We start from the raw sequence: 13,885 nt of genomic DNA, 5'->3' as shown, positions 1-13,885 counted from the left end.
TTTTTTCCCCTCCATCATTTGGAATCTTTAAATCAAGACCGGATGTCTTTCTAAAATATACATTCTATCACAGTTCAATCACAAGTTATGTGGCTGAAAGTGTGGAAGTTCAGGAACCAAGGCTGAGAATTTGTAACAGTACAAATAATATAGTACAAGTAGCCAGAAAAATATGTTTATTTTATGGTTCAGATCTGAGCACCATTTGTTTTATCCCAACAAATAAATAAACATATTTATCAGCCACAGAGCAGAATATCGCAACGCTATCAGACTGCTTAGAGACGAGATGCAGGCTGTCCTCAGATCCCAGTTTAAAATCTCAAATACTTTTTGATAAGAGCTCTGACTCAAGCAATAAGCATGAAAGGATTCCAGTTAATCAGATACATATTTCCTTATTTAACGGTAACATCAGAAATTAAGCTTGCAGTACGTTCTTAAGAGATAGAATATTTATTTAATTACAAGTTGTTGTTGTTTTTTTTTAAAAAAAGCTATATTGTTGGTTAGGTAACTGTTCTGAGTTTTTTGCATATGATTAAAGAGAGTGGTAAGATGTTCTCTCCTTCACTTTCCGTCCTGGACAATTGTGCAGCATGCCAGTGTTAAAGAGCTGCCATATTCCACCTCAGAGGTGGCTGCACATCAGCATTATTTGAAGGTATTTCTTTTAAATATAGATTGATTTCAGGCCACGATTAGATGTTCTGAGAAGAAAATTACTATATAAAACTGCTCAGGACAGGGGTGCTGGAACAATTTGTATAGTGGGGGTGCTGAGAGCCATTGAACCAAACTCTAAACACTGTATATGATGGAAACCACTTCAAGCCAGGGGCTGCAGCAGCCAGCATCTATGGCTCAGGAACTATATATTTTATACTGGACAGCTGTTTGAGGTGTGGATCATGTTTTTCTGTAAAACACCCAGCACAGCTTTTTATGCCATAAATAAGTAAATAAAAATAAAAGATATTTCCAATATTACCGATAAAAGATATTACCTCGCCTACCATGCTCTCATCAATAAGTAATCACAGATACACAAACTACATTAAAAAAAAAACGTTGAGGTTGCAAAGTTTAACACTCATAAGTTAGGAAATGTCAGAATGAAGATGGCCCATGAAGGAGGCTGTTGTCTGTAGAACCCATGCCTCTTTGTTGCGGAAGTTGGAAGGTGTTTAGCGAATGAGGCAGGCGATTATGGGAAAAGAAAGAATGGTCTCATGGTGAAGACAGCTGAATGCTGCTCTGGAGAATGGGATTCTACCCCTGCTTCTGCCACAGAGCTCCTGTGTGATGCTGGGCAAGTTACTTAAACCTAACTTTTCATGGGTGGCCACTGTGTGTTCCTCATTTTCTGCATGCTCAACATGAGACCCTGAGGTCTGATTTGCAGAAGTGCTGATCTCTCCCTGCTGCAAATGAGGTCAATGGGAGCTGTGCTTGGAACACATAAAGAGCTATATAATGCTAAGTAGTCTGAAAAATGAGCTTCTAACACCTAAATTGGGCACTCAAAATTAGTGGCCACTTTTGACCTTAATCTCTCCATGCGTCAGTTCCCCATGTGTAAAACAGGGATAATACCACCCCCTCACCTCACTTCCATTCAAGAGTGTTTAAGCTTTCCCAAAAGTGGCCTGAAAGCAGCCCCCTGCCCATGTCCCCACACCCAGACCCTCCACCCAGGGCAGGTGGAGGGCCCCACTCCCCGTGTGGCTCTGTCCCCAGCCCGGCTCTGGCCAGTGGGTGGGGCCTCGGAGACACAGCCCAGCCATGACACGACCCGCACGGGGCCAGACAGCTGTGGGGAGCTGCGGTGGACTCTCCACTGCCCATGGTGTGGGGGGCCTGAGGAGAGCAGCCCCTGGCCCGTGTCCCTGCCTCCCAGACCCTCGGCCCAGGGCAGATGGAGGGTCCACGGCTCCTCACAGCTGTCCAAAGCTCTGTCCAAAGCCCCCACCCCCCTCCCTGAGCCTGGTCAGGGCCAAAGCCGCATGGGCAGCTGTGGGGAGCTGGCATGGAGTCATGGGCCCTCCACCTCCACCTACCCTGGGCTGAGTAGGGAGCCTGGGGAATGGGGACATGAGCAGGGGGCTGCTTCAGGGGTCTGCACAGCTCCCACAACTGCCTGGGCTCCCTGGCCGGGCTCTACCAGCTGCTGGCCTGGCTGGGTGGTGGGGCCTCGGGGGAGGGGAAGGAGGCGGGGTCTGTCCTGGCAAAAAGTGGGAGGACCCTGGCCCCCTGGATCCCCTTGTTCTGGCACCACTGCTTTCATTCCTCGTCTGTCTCTTGTCCCAACTGCATTTCAGACAGCTTTCTCTTCCTCAGTGCCTGAGTGATAGTGGTGGGATCACTGAGAGCATAGCTGAGACAGTCTCCTGGCTCTCAGTTCCAATGCCCAGCATTACAGTGGTTCACAGCAGTCAGGTCAGGAATTGTAGGGAAAGTCCTGCTCAGCCCCTGCAGCCCTCAGCCGGAACATACTCAGTGCAAATGCAATTGCTGGATAATTTAGTTGCCAAACTCTAACAAGTCTTAACTGAGCATATGCGAACTGCAGTTTTTCAAAGATGTTCAATTTGGCCATTTTTTTTTTTTTACAGGAGCAGCAAAAGGCATATCCTGAAACTAGGGTAAACCTCAGAGCCAAGTGTCAAATTCCCACTCTAAAGCATGGGGGCATTAAAGCTTCTCAGTGACAAGGCTGTAAAAAATTTAACATAGGCAAAACCCATTTTTTTCCCTAATCTCATTCATAGAAACAACGGAACCATTTTTGCTGAAATTTTCCCCAAAATTTCAGCCTGAGGCAAACATCTGGTATAGAGAATTTCAGCCCAAACAGTGAAAGTTTGGCAAAGTTATAAGGAACTGAAACCAGGATTAGTGGGAAGTGTCAGGAAACCTTAACAGTGTCAGCTCTGTCTGTAATAGGCAGCCCAAATATATTCCCACCCAGTTAAAATGATACAACTATCACAAAGTTAAAACAAACAGTTCTCAGAACAAAGAGGTTATTGGGCTTAAATAGATCTAATATTGGCTGACAGGTACTAATACCTCAGCTCCCAATTTCTCTAATCACTGTGCATCTGTAGGCCGTTTCAGTCACTGCTCAGCCTGGCACCCTGGTTCCTTCTGCTGCTTGCAGAGAATGCAGGGTGGTATCTCTCAGAACTGTTGTGCTTGCATCACCCAAGGCTTTGTCAAGGGATCCTGGGACTGAGATATGGCTGCATCTGAAGCCCCAGCATTCATGAGGGAGGATTTATTTCAATATGTTGTTGAAATGATCTGATGTCAGGTTATTTGTCTCAGGGGGACCCGTGTTTCTTGTAGTTTGTTAAGCCATCTGTTAAGAAATTCAGCCACTTGTCTCTCTGCTATGAGACCACAGATGGAGAGTTTTTCCCCTTGTGTGCGCTACTGTCAATATATGCCAAAGCCTTGTTATTTGGAGCCAGGTGGAATCACCAACAAGACGAGAGAGCTTTGGATGAAAGGTGCGATACAGGTAGCCCTGTATATAGGCAAGACTCATGAACAAAACCAGGCTACCTCTGCCTACTTCAGTGGCGTTTCAAATGCCTCCATGCCACCTCTCAAGCATGCCAGACCTCCCTTCCTGCACAGCATCAAATTGCAATTTCAGGAGGAGCTGCTCCAGAGACACTGCTTTCAGAAGTGCCAATTTAGAGCTGCAGTAGACAGGCAGAGCTGCAGGGAAGTTTGTAAAGAAAGGTTGTACGATTTAAAGGGCTAGGGAGGGGATTGGGTGGCTGAAGGAAGTGAAAAGAGGCTGTGGAGCCTCCCTTATCTAGGCTACTGGTTTGAATCTCTTCTAGACTGGTGGTGACTGAAGTATCAATGCCAGATGATAGATGGTGGTGGGCTTGCGTGCAAGGACAAGGGGGTCTCTGCAGATACCGAAAAATATGAAATTCTAACAATTCAGAGTCTCCCTGCGGAGATTCTGCTGTCTCCAACAGGATCTAAGACAGCACTTGGTTAAAAATTAAGATTCTAATCCTGACTGCAAAGAAAACTGAGTGTGTGGAGAGATAAATACAGCACTAAGAGAGCTGCTAAAATCCCTCAGTCACTTTAAAGGGCTATTAGCTTTAAGTGTTGATAATGTTACTTTTACATGACTGATTATCACACCAGAAACACCCAGCTAACATCTCCCCAGTGCTGCTCGGTGCATCCACCACACCCTGATTTGGGGTTCCTTAGGAAGGATGTTGTGTAGGAAAGTGCAGTTTGGTCTGAATGGTCTCCCTTCCTTTCATCGTATCTTAAAAAGAGAGGTTTAGCCACCATAGAACATTATTTTTTAATGTAAAAGAAAATGGCCACCCTCTTCCTGCCCTGGAAGGACTGTAGCCCTTCATGGAATTTCCCTGGTGCACTGGCCCTTTAAGAGAGTCCTGGTATCCTCCAGGAAGAAGAGACTCCGCAGCTACCAGCAGGAGGCAGCGAAGTTGCTGGACCTCCCTCCATAGGGCAGAGGCAAGATTTTGAGAGCAATGAGTGCTTAGGAAAGTTGGTCAGAAAATGCACAAAAACCAGAAACAAACATTTCTAAAAAAAGTTAGCAAAATTCCCCCATCCCGGCTCTGTTTTCCGACCATCTCCAGCACTCAGCACCTCTGGAAATCAGGCTGCTTTTATAGAGGGCCTCTGTTTAGAGGGCCTACGTATGACGCCTACATTTGAAAACTTTGGCATACGTGTTTTTTTTATTTGTGCAATGTCAAAGTATAAGAATGCAAAAAATCCCAACCCAAACAAACCAATCACTAACCTCCACAAAACACCTTTCGATCTTGCTCTCCCTCCATATTGTTACTGGATAAGGTGAGTAGCATCAGCAACGCCAAAAGAAGCAGAACCATTTCCATAGTCTCTGCCTAAGGAAACAATCAACAATCATCCTCAGCACTTCTATAGGCAGCTTTTTATTTGGCCCAATTCTGAGAGGCTGAGCAGGAGGGATTGAAGGTGATCAGCCCCTCACAAGATCAGATCCCCATATCTTTAAACATGGTACAAATATTGAGCAAGGTCCCCGATATGCAATGAGATGCCTGCAGACAGACACTTCAGTAGGATAGGGATTCCACATTGCTGGATTGGAGCCTAACTGACCACGTGAAAAAAAAAGTCACACACTTTTCAGTATAACATTATAGTTTATAAAAAGAAGCCCCAAGTTACAGAAATCGTCGCTCGTTCTGCCAAAATTTGAATATACACAGGTATGTAAACAAAAGTAACATATTAAAATACAGATATTTAATGATATTTGTACACTGTTATGTCTCTAAAACATATAAAACTCTATAGCTAATGCAGCTTAGGGCATTCCAAGGAACACAGGAGTGGGAGGCCTTACCTAGGGCAATACTTACTTTTTTAAAACTAAAATTGGATGGAAGCATGGACGGCGAGTATAATAGGTCCCAAGGGATACCTGGACCACGGTGGCCCCACCCCTTCCCTGAGGCCCCTCCACGCATCGCCTGCTTCTACTGCTGCCTGCCTACCTGCACTCCACCTCCCCTGCCCCCAGGTCCCCACTGCTCTCCACATCGCTTCTCCTTGAGGGCAGAGGAGTGAAGAGGGATGCTGCTAGCAAGCAGCGGGTGGCGGGGTGTCTGGTGGGGGAGTGAGGTGGCTCAGATGGGCCCTGGGGCCCAACGCCCTACTCTCCAACCACCCACCTTGCCCCAGCCCACAGTCAGCTGGACGATGCTTTAAATGTAATGAGCTGGGGCATGTGAAAGCCAGCTGCTCCAAGAGCACCAGCTGACTGCAACTCATCACACAAGGATCCCACCGAGAGCCTTCAGGCCCAGATGCCTAGCAAATACCCCCAGAGCAAAGGGAAACTGTGAGCGTGGGCAGGAGGAAGATTACTGCGTGGAGAGACACTGGAGCACAGGTGTCAGCTATCCACCAATCCCTGGTGGACCCTAAATTCATCAACCCAGAGGCCCAAGTGATGGTGCAACCCTTTAAGGTCAACTCTTTTAACTTGCCTACAGCCAAGTTGCCTGTCCAGTACAAGGGCTGGTCAGGAATATGGACTTTTGCAGTCTATGACGATTATCCCATTCTCACGCTGCTGGGAGAAGACTTAGCCAACCATGCAAGACTAACAAAAAGGGTGGGGTTGGTCACCCACAGCCAGGCTAAACAGGCCTCCACACCTAACTCCATTTCTGAGCCTCCTAAAAGGGTCCAGTCTGTGTCCCCAGATATCCCAGGCCTGGGAACCCAGCCAGAGGTGGTGGAACCAGACCCCAGACCAGACTCTATGACAGCGGTTGTAGATCCAGTTCCTAGGACCCAGCCAGAACGAGTCCAAGGATCGGAATGGGTGGAGCAGTCACCACCAGAGCCCATGCTTGCAACCCTACCAGAGTCAGGGAAGCCAGCACCAAAGGGCGCCACAGAGCCTGCATCTGTAGCAGCAGATAAACCAGCACAAGGGACTCAACCGGATCCTTAAATACCACCTAGTGACCAGCAGAGAGTGGTTCACAGTCAACGGAGACACCCCCATCACCTGCATTGCTACCAATGGACCAAGCCCAAGTCCACAACCCAGTGAGGAACTAAGGTCTCCAGCATCAATGGAGCAGTTCCAGGCAGAGCAGGAAGTGGATGACAGCCTCAAGGGAGCTTGGATGGCAGCACAGAGGGACCCACCACCTCTCAGCTCTTCTAATAGGTCCAAGTTTGTTGTAGAAGGAGGACTCTTACACACGGAGACACTTTCTGGTTGGCACAAGGAGGACTCAGAGAAACAGCCGTGTTAGTCTGTATTCACAAAAAGAAAAGGAGTACTTGTGGCACCTTAGAGACTAACCAATTTATTTGAGCATAAGCTTTCGTGAGCTACAGCTCACTTCATCGGATGCATACTGTGGAACGTGTAGAAGATCTTTTTATATACACACAAAGCATGAAAAAATACCTCCCCACACCCCACTCTCCTGCTGGTAATAGCTTATCTAAAGTGATCACTCTCCTTACAATGTGTATGATAATCAAGTTGGGCCATTTCCAGCACAAATCCAGGTTTTCTCACCCCCCCCCCCCCCAAACCCAGTCTCCTGCTGGTAATAGCTTATCTAAAGTGACCACTCTTCTTACAATGTGTATGATAATCAAGGTGGGCCATTTCCAGCACAAATCCAGGGTTTAACAAGAACGTCTGGGGGGGGGTATATAAAAAGATCTTCTACACTTTCCACAGTATGCTTCCGATGAAGTGAGCTGTAGCTCACGAAAGCTTATGCTCAAATAAATTGGTTAGTCTCTAAGGTGCCACAAGTACTCCTTTTCTTTTTACAAGGAGGACTGGCATCCTCAGAGACAATTGGTAGTTCCAACTAAGCATAGGGAATAGCTCTTGAGCTTAGCCCACGTTCACCCTAGTGGCCATGCTGGGGTGAACAGGACCAAAGACCATTCGGGGAAGTCATTCCACTGGGAGGGAATGTGCAAGGACATTTCTACCTATGTCCAGTCCTGTGAGGTGTGCCAGAGGGTGGGAAAGCCCCAAGACCAGGTCAAGGCTCCTCTCCAACCACTCCCCAAAATTGAGGTTCCATTTCAGCATGTAGCTGTGGATATTCTGGGTCCTTTCCCTTAGAAGACACCCAGAGGAAAGCTCTACATACTTACCTTCATGGATTTTGCCACCTGATGACCGGAAGCAGTAGCTCTAAGCAACACCAGGGCTAAAAGCGTGACCCAAGCATTGGCAGACATTTTTGCCAGGGTAAGTTGGCTCTTTGACATCCTTACAGATTCAGGAACTAACTTCCTGGCAGGGACCATGAAATGTCTTGGGAAGCTCATTGGGTGAACCACTGTATTGCCACCCCTTACCACCATCAAATGAATGGCCTAGTGGAGAAGTTTAATGGGACTTTGGGGGCCATGATATGTAAATTCGTGAATGAGCACGCCAATGATTGGGACCTAGTGTTGCAGCAGTTGCTCTTTGCCTACAGGGCTGTACCACATCCCAGTTTGGGGGTTTCACCCTTTGAACTCATTAATGGCCACGAAGTTAAGGGGCCATTACAGTTGGTGAAGCAGCAATGGGAGTGGGTTACATCTTCTCCAGGAACTAACATTTTGGACTTTGTAACCAACCTGCAAAACACCCTCAAAGACTCTCTAGCCCTTGCTCGAGAAAACCTACAGGATACTCAACAAGAGCAAAAGACCTGGGATGATAAACATGCCAGAGAGTGTTCCTTCAGAGTTGGTGACCAAGTCATGGTCCTGAAAGCGCTCTAGATCAATAAGATGGAAGCATTGTGGGAGGGGCCATTTATTGTCCAAGAGCACCTGGGAGCTGTTGATTACCTCATAGTGTTTCCAGATCCTACCCTAAAATCTAAAGTATATCATGTTAATTCTCTAAAGCCCTTTTATTCCCAAGAAATCAAGGTTCTCCAGCTTACAGCCCAGGAGAGAGATGACGCTGAGTGGCCTGATGGAGTCTACTATGAAGGAAAAAGCAACGGTGGCATAGAAGAGATGAGCCTTTCCTTGACCCTTGGGTGTAAGCAGCAACAGCAAATCCAGGAGCTGTGCACCAGCTTCACACCAGTGTTTTCAGCCACCCCAAGACAGACAAAACGGGCATACCACTCCATTGACACAGGTGATGCTCGCCCAATTAGAGCCCAACCCTACCGGATGGCTCCTCAAGCCAAAACCACGATAGAAAGGGAGATCAAGGGCATGTTACAGATGCGTGTAATCCACCCCTCTGAGAGTGCATGGGCCTCTCCAGTGGTTCTGGTTCCCAAACCAGATGGGAAAATCCGCTTTTGCATGGACTACCATAAACTAAATGCTGTAACTCACCCAGAGAACTATCCAATGCCACGCAGAGATGAGCTATTGGAGAAATTGGGATGTGCCAAGTTCATCTCCACCTTAGACTTAACTAAGTGCTGCTAGATGACCCAGACAAGGAAAGGTCAGCCTTCATCACCCATGTAGGGCTGTATGAATTTAACATGCTCCCTTTCAGACTGCGAAATTCACCCGCCACCTTCCAGAGACTGGTGGATAACCTTCTGGCTGGATTTGAGGAATTTGCAGTCACCTACCTTGACGATGTGGCCATATTCTCAGATTCATGGGCAGAACACCTCCAAGCTGTCTTCCAACGCATAAGGGAGGCAAGATTAACCGTTAAGGCCAAAAAGTGTCAAATATGCCTTAACAGGGTAACGTACCTTGGACACCAGGGTAACGTACCTTGGTCAAGGAACTATCAACCCCCTACAGGCTAAAGTAAATGCTATCCAAAATTGGCCTGTCCCTAAGTCAAAGAAGCAGGTCCAATCCTTCTTGGGCTTGGATGGGTATTACAGACTATTTGTACTGCAATACAGCCAAATTGCCACCCAACTGACAGACCTGACCAGGAAAAAAGAGCCAAATGCAGTTCAGTGGACTGAGAAGTGTCAGAAAGCCTTTAACCAGCTTCAGGTGGCCCTTACATCTGACCCTGTACTAAGGGCCCCGGACTTCGACCAACCTTTTGTTGTAACCTCAGATGCGTCTGAGCATGGTGTAGGAGCAGTTTTAATGCAGAAAAGACCACACCAACAATTCTATCCTGTCGTGTTTCTCAGAAAAAAACTTTCTGAGAGGGAGAGCCACTGGTCAGTCTGAGAAAAAGAATGTTACGCCATTGTATATGCTCTGGAGAAGCTACGCCCATACATTTGGGAATGGCGTTTCCACCTGCATGCTGCACTGAAGTGGCTTCACACCATCAAAAAGACTAACAAAAAACTTCTTCAGTGGAGTTTAGCTCTTCAAGACTTTGATTTTGAAATACAACACTCTAACGAAGTGGTTGATGCATTCTCCTGGGAAGGTTTCCCAGAATCAGCTGGGTGAAAATGTCCCTGTATTCTAAGTCATTGTAGTCCTTGAAATGTGGAAAATACAGTTTAATTCTTCATTAATTAGTAGTCAAATTAGAGGTGCATGTATCTTATTAACTCTGTTTTCCTAAACCTCCAGGAAGAAATCCCAGCCAGTGTGGACCCGACCTGAACCAGGCTGGCTAGCACTGTCTGTGATTTGGGGGGGCGTGTGATAAATGAAGGGGGAGGGGGGTGGTAGGTCCCCTCTGTGGACACCCAGCCACCCAGCTATAAAATTACTCTTAGTGGCTGTTCTTTACTTGCTTTAGCTGTAAAGGGTTAAAAAGTTTCACTCTTATGCATAGGTAAAAGGAAGTGAGTGGGCACCTGACCAAAAGAGCCAGTGGAAAGGCTAGAACTTTTTAAAATTAAGAAAAAAAACGTCCCCTTTGGTTGTCTGTTGTTGTCTGTCTGTTTGTCTATCTTTCCCGCAGGAAGAGGGGGACAAGGCAGCAGCTATGCTGTAAGAAGCTGGGCCAGGTATGAAAAATATCAGTATCATACCTAGAAGCTGCTCATCTGAAACCCCAGATATGTAAGTAGATCAGGAAATGTCTAGGAAGACGCGATTAGGTTTATCCCTTTTATTTCTTTATGGCTTGTGGACTCCTCTATGCTAACCCCACGTGCTTTTGTTTTGCTTGTAACCTTTAAACTGGACCTCAGGAAAGCTATTTTTGGTGCTTAATCCTAGTAGTTGCTCTTTTATAATCTAGCAATAGCCTGCGTTCCCAGATGTATTTTCTTTCATTCTTTCTTTCTTTTAATAAAATTTACCTTTAAGAACAGGATTGGATTTCTGTGTCTTAAGAGTGTGATACAGCATGGCCAGAGGGCAGCAGGAGAGTGTTTTGGTGTTTTTTTGGAAACAAAAAAAGTGTTTTTATTTGTATAACACACTTACAAAACAAAAACAACAGCATATGCAATGTGTAAACACAGCAGCCAAACACAATTGTTTTCTCATTAGCTTCAGGGGAGGGAAGTGTTCAAGCTTGCCTGGGCCCAGAGCAGGGGGCTGCCTCGACTCTCATGATCTTCCACTCTTCCGAGTTAGCTGGTGGCCCAGAGCCAGGGGGCTTCATCGACTTTCAAGGTCTGCCACCCCCTCGAGTTACCTGGCGCCACACCCAGTGTCACCAACAATTCCCTCCTTTAAAAGCACCCAACAAGAGGGGCCGGCTGTGTGGAGGACAATCCGGGGAGGGGGGGCACGTGCACCCACGTGTGAAAGGACCCCTCTAAGGTGGTGGTGTCCGCAGCAGCGAAGGCTGGGGCCCCTTACTCTCTCCCCCAATCAAAGGGTCAAACAAAGGGAACCGGACGGGGACACCAAGCAGAGAACCTCGGACAGCACCCACCGCTCCTCAAAGCATCAAGGGAGTTGGTGGACGCCACCCAGAGGAACTCCGCCCGGATATGTGAACGGACTGAGGATCGGAAAACGGCCCCACAGTCACAGGAAACTCCATCGGCCAACTTCCTCTCTCTGGTTTTATAGATGGCTGTTTGAGCCAGGGCCAGGAGGAGGTTAACTAGGAGATCCCGTGACTTTGTGAGGCCCCGGATGGGGATTGCATAAAAAAAAAGGTGAGGGGAAAAATGCAACCAAAAACGTAACAGAAGATTTGTGAGGAGCCGGAACAGGGGCTGGAGCCTGGCGCATTCCAAATATACGTGTGCCAGGGTTTCTCTCACACCACAAAAGGGGCAAGTATCTGGGATGGGGGTGAACCGCGCCAAGTATGTGCCCGTGCCTACAGCTCCGTGGAGGAGCCGCCAACTGATGTCCCTGACGGGCCTCGGAACCAAGGTGGAATATAGGCTGGCCCACCGGGGCTGCTTATCCTCCAAAGGTGGCAGAAGGTCTCGCCACTTTGTGTCGGGGCGGGACACTAGGGTGAGGGCATGAAGGGAGTGGAGCACAAGTGTGTATAGATGTTTCCTTGGCGCAGTTTGGAAGCACACTGGCTGCAGTTCATGCAGCTAGCTCGCAGTAAAAGGGTGAGGGGGTCGATTGGGTCTATGGGGCAGTGGTCCAATTAAAAGGTCCAGCGAGCCTGGGGTAGAGGGTGGGCGGGGCGTGCCCTCAAGCACGGTCGAGGTAAGCTCGAGCATCGGGCGGCAAAGCGGCCTTCACCTCCTGAAGTACGCGCCGGGGGGTAAGAGGTCTGGAGAGCCCCAAGCGCCGAGCGAGCATCAGGGGATCCAGCCAGTCTCCCTGGTTGTAGTCCAGGAGGTCTCCGACTCTCGTGACTTCTGCCAGGATCAAGCTCTGGCGCACCGAGCGGGACTCCGCCACCGGCACACGGAGCTGGGGGTTGTGTAGCAGGGGCTCCTCGAGGAGATCTGCCCCCTCGGTGGCCACCATGGACCTGGTCATTAAAAACAGTTTCCAAGTCTGGAGGAGGTCCTGGTAGAAGACTGGCAGCCCGGAGAGGTCTCGCGGAAGACCTCCCGGATGGAGATAAAAGAGCTGCTGGTCACACCGGAGCCCTCGGATGTGGCGCAGGATGGCACGTGCCAGTATGCTCCACGCCAAACTGCCTGCACCACAGAGGAGCCTCTGTAGGGCCTGGAGGCAGAAGACGCAGACCTGAGTGTGCAGACACTTCAGGCTCTGTCCTCCTTCCTTCAGAGGTAGATGAAGAACCCCTACAGGGGCCCAGTGCATTCCTGACCAAAAGAACCCCAGCATCGATGTCCGGAGGTTGGTCAGGAAACCTGGGGCCGGGATCAGGGTGTTGAGCTGGTACCAGAGCGTGGACAGGACTAGTTGATTAAGCACCAGCGCTCTCCCTTGGAGGGAGAGACATCGGAGAAGTCCCGTCCATTTCCAGAGCCGTTCTATCATCCCGCCCTCTAAATTTTTCCAGTTCTCCGGTGGAGAGGGATGCGTGGCAGAAAGGTAAACGCCGAGGTAGAGCAGCGGACCCGCGCACCATCGCATGGTCTGAAGTGCGGGTGGGAGGGAGCTCGCCTGCCGCCAGTCTCCTACCGCCAAGCCAGAGCTCTTGACCCAGTTGACCCGGGCGGAGGAGGCTGCCAAATAGATGGCCTGGCAAGTCTCCACCCACGCCAAATAGCCCGGGTCCTGGATCATGAGGAGCACGTCATAGGCGTACGCCAACAGGACCAGCCGCAGCTCCGGTTCCCGCAGCACCAACCCTGTCAACCTCCTGCAGAGGAGACAGAGGAAGGGCTTGATCGCCAGAGCGTACAACTGGCCCGAGAGGGGGCACCCCTGCCGTACTCCTCGCCCAAAGCTGACCGGTTCGGTCAGGGTCCAGTTGAGCTTAACCAGACACTCTGCGGAAGCGTACAGCACCCAGAGAAAACCCACAAACTGGGGTTCGAAGCCAAACGCCCGCAGAGTGCTCAGGAGGTACCCGTGGTTCACCCTATCAAACGCCTTCTCCTGATCTAGGGACAGGAGGGCGAACGACAGACCGTCTCTACACCCAAGTTCCAAAAGGTCCTGAACCAGAAATAGTATCAAAGATACTGCGGTCCAGGATGGTGTAGGTCTGGTCTGGGTGGATCATATCCACCAGCACAGACCCTAGCCGCAGCGAGATTGCTTTCACTACGATTTTGTAGTCCGTGCTGAGGAGCGAGACAGGACTCCAATTTCGTAAATCACGGAGGTCTCCCTTCTTCGGCAATAAGGCGAGAATAGCTCATCTGCACGAAAAAGGGAGGACCCCGCTCTGCAGAGACTCAGCCCAGACGGTGACTAGGTCTGGGCCGAGGATGTCCCAAAACACGCGATAGAACTCCACGGTCAGCCCGTCCATGCCTGGAGATTTATTAGTGGGCATACGATGGAGGGCTTCTGAGAACTCGGCCAGGGTGAGAGGCAACTCTAGCCAGTCTCGGTCGCTCGCGCTGACCGT

Source organism: Lepidochelys kempii, chromosome 2, assembly GCF_965140265.1.
Source record: "Lepidochelys kempii isolate rLepKem1 chromosome 2, rLepKem1.hap2, whole genome shotgun sequence".
NCBI classification, from domain to species: domain Eukaryota; kingdom Metazoa; phylum Chordata; order Testudines; family Cheloniidae; genus Lepidochelys; species Lepidochelys kempii.
The sequence above is the reverse complement of the archived record's forward strand: the minus strand, read 5'-3'. Positions refer to the sequence as shown.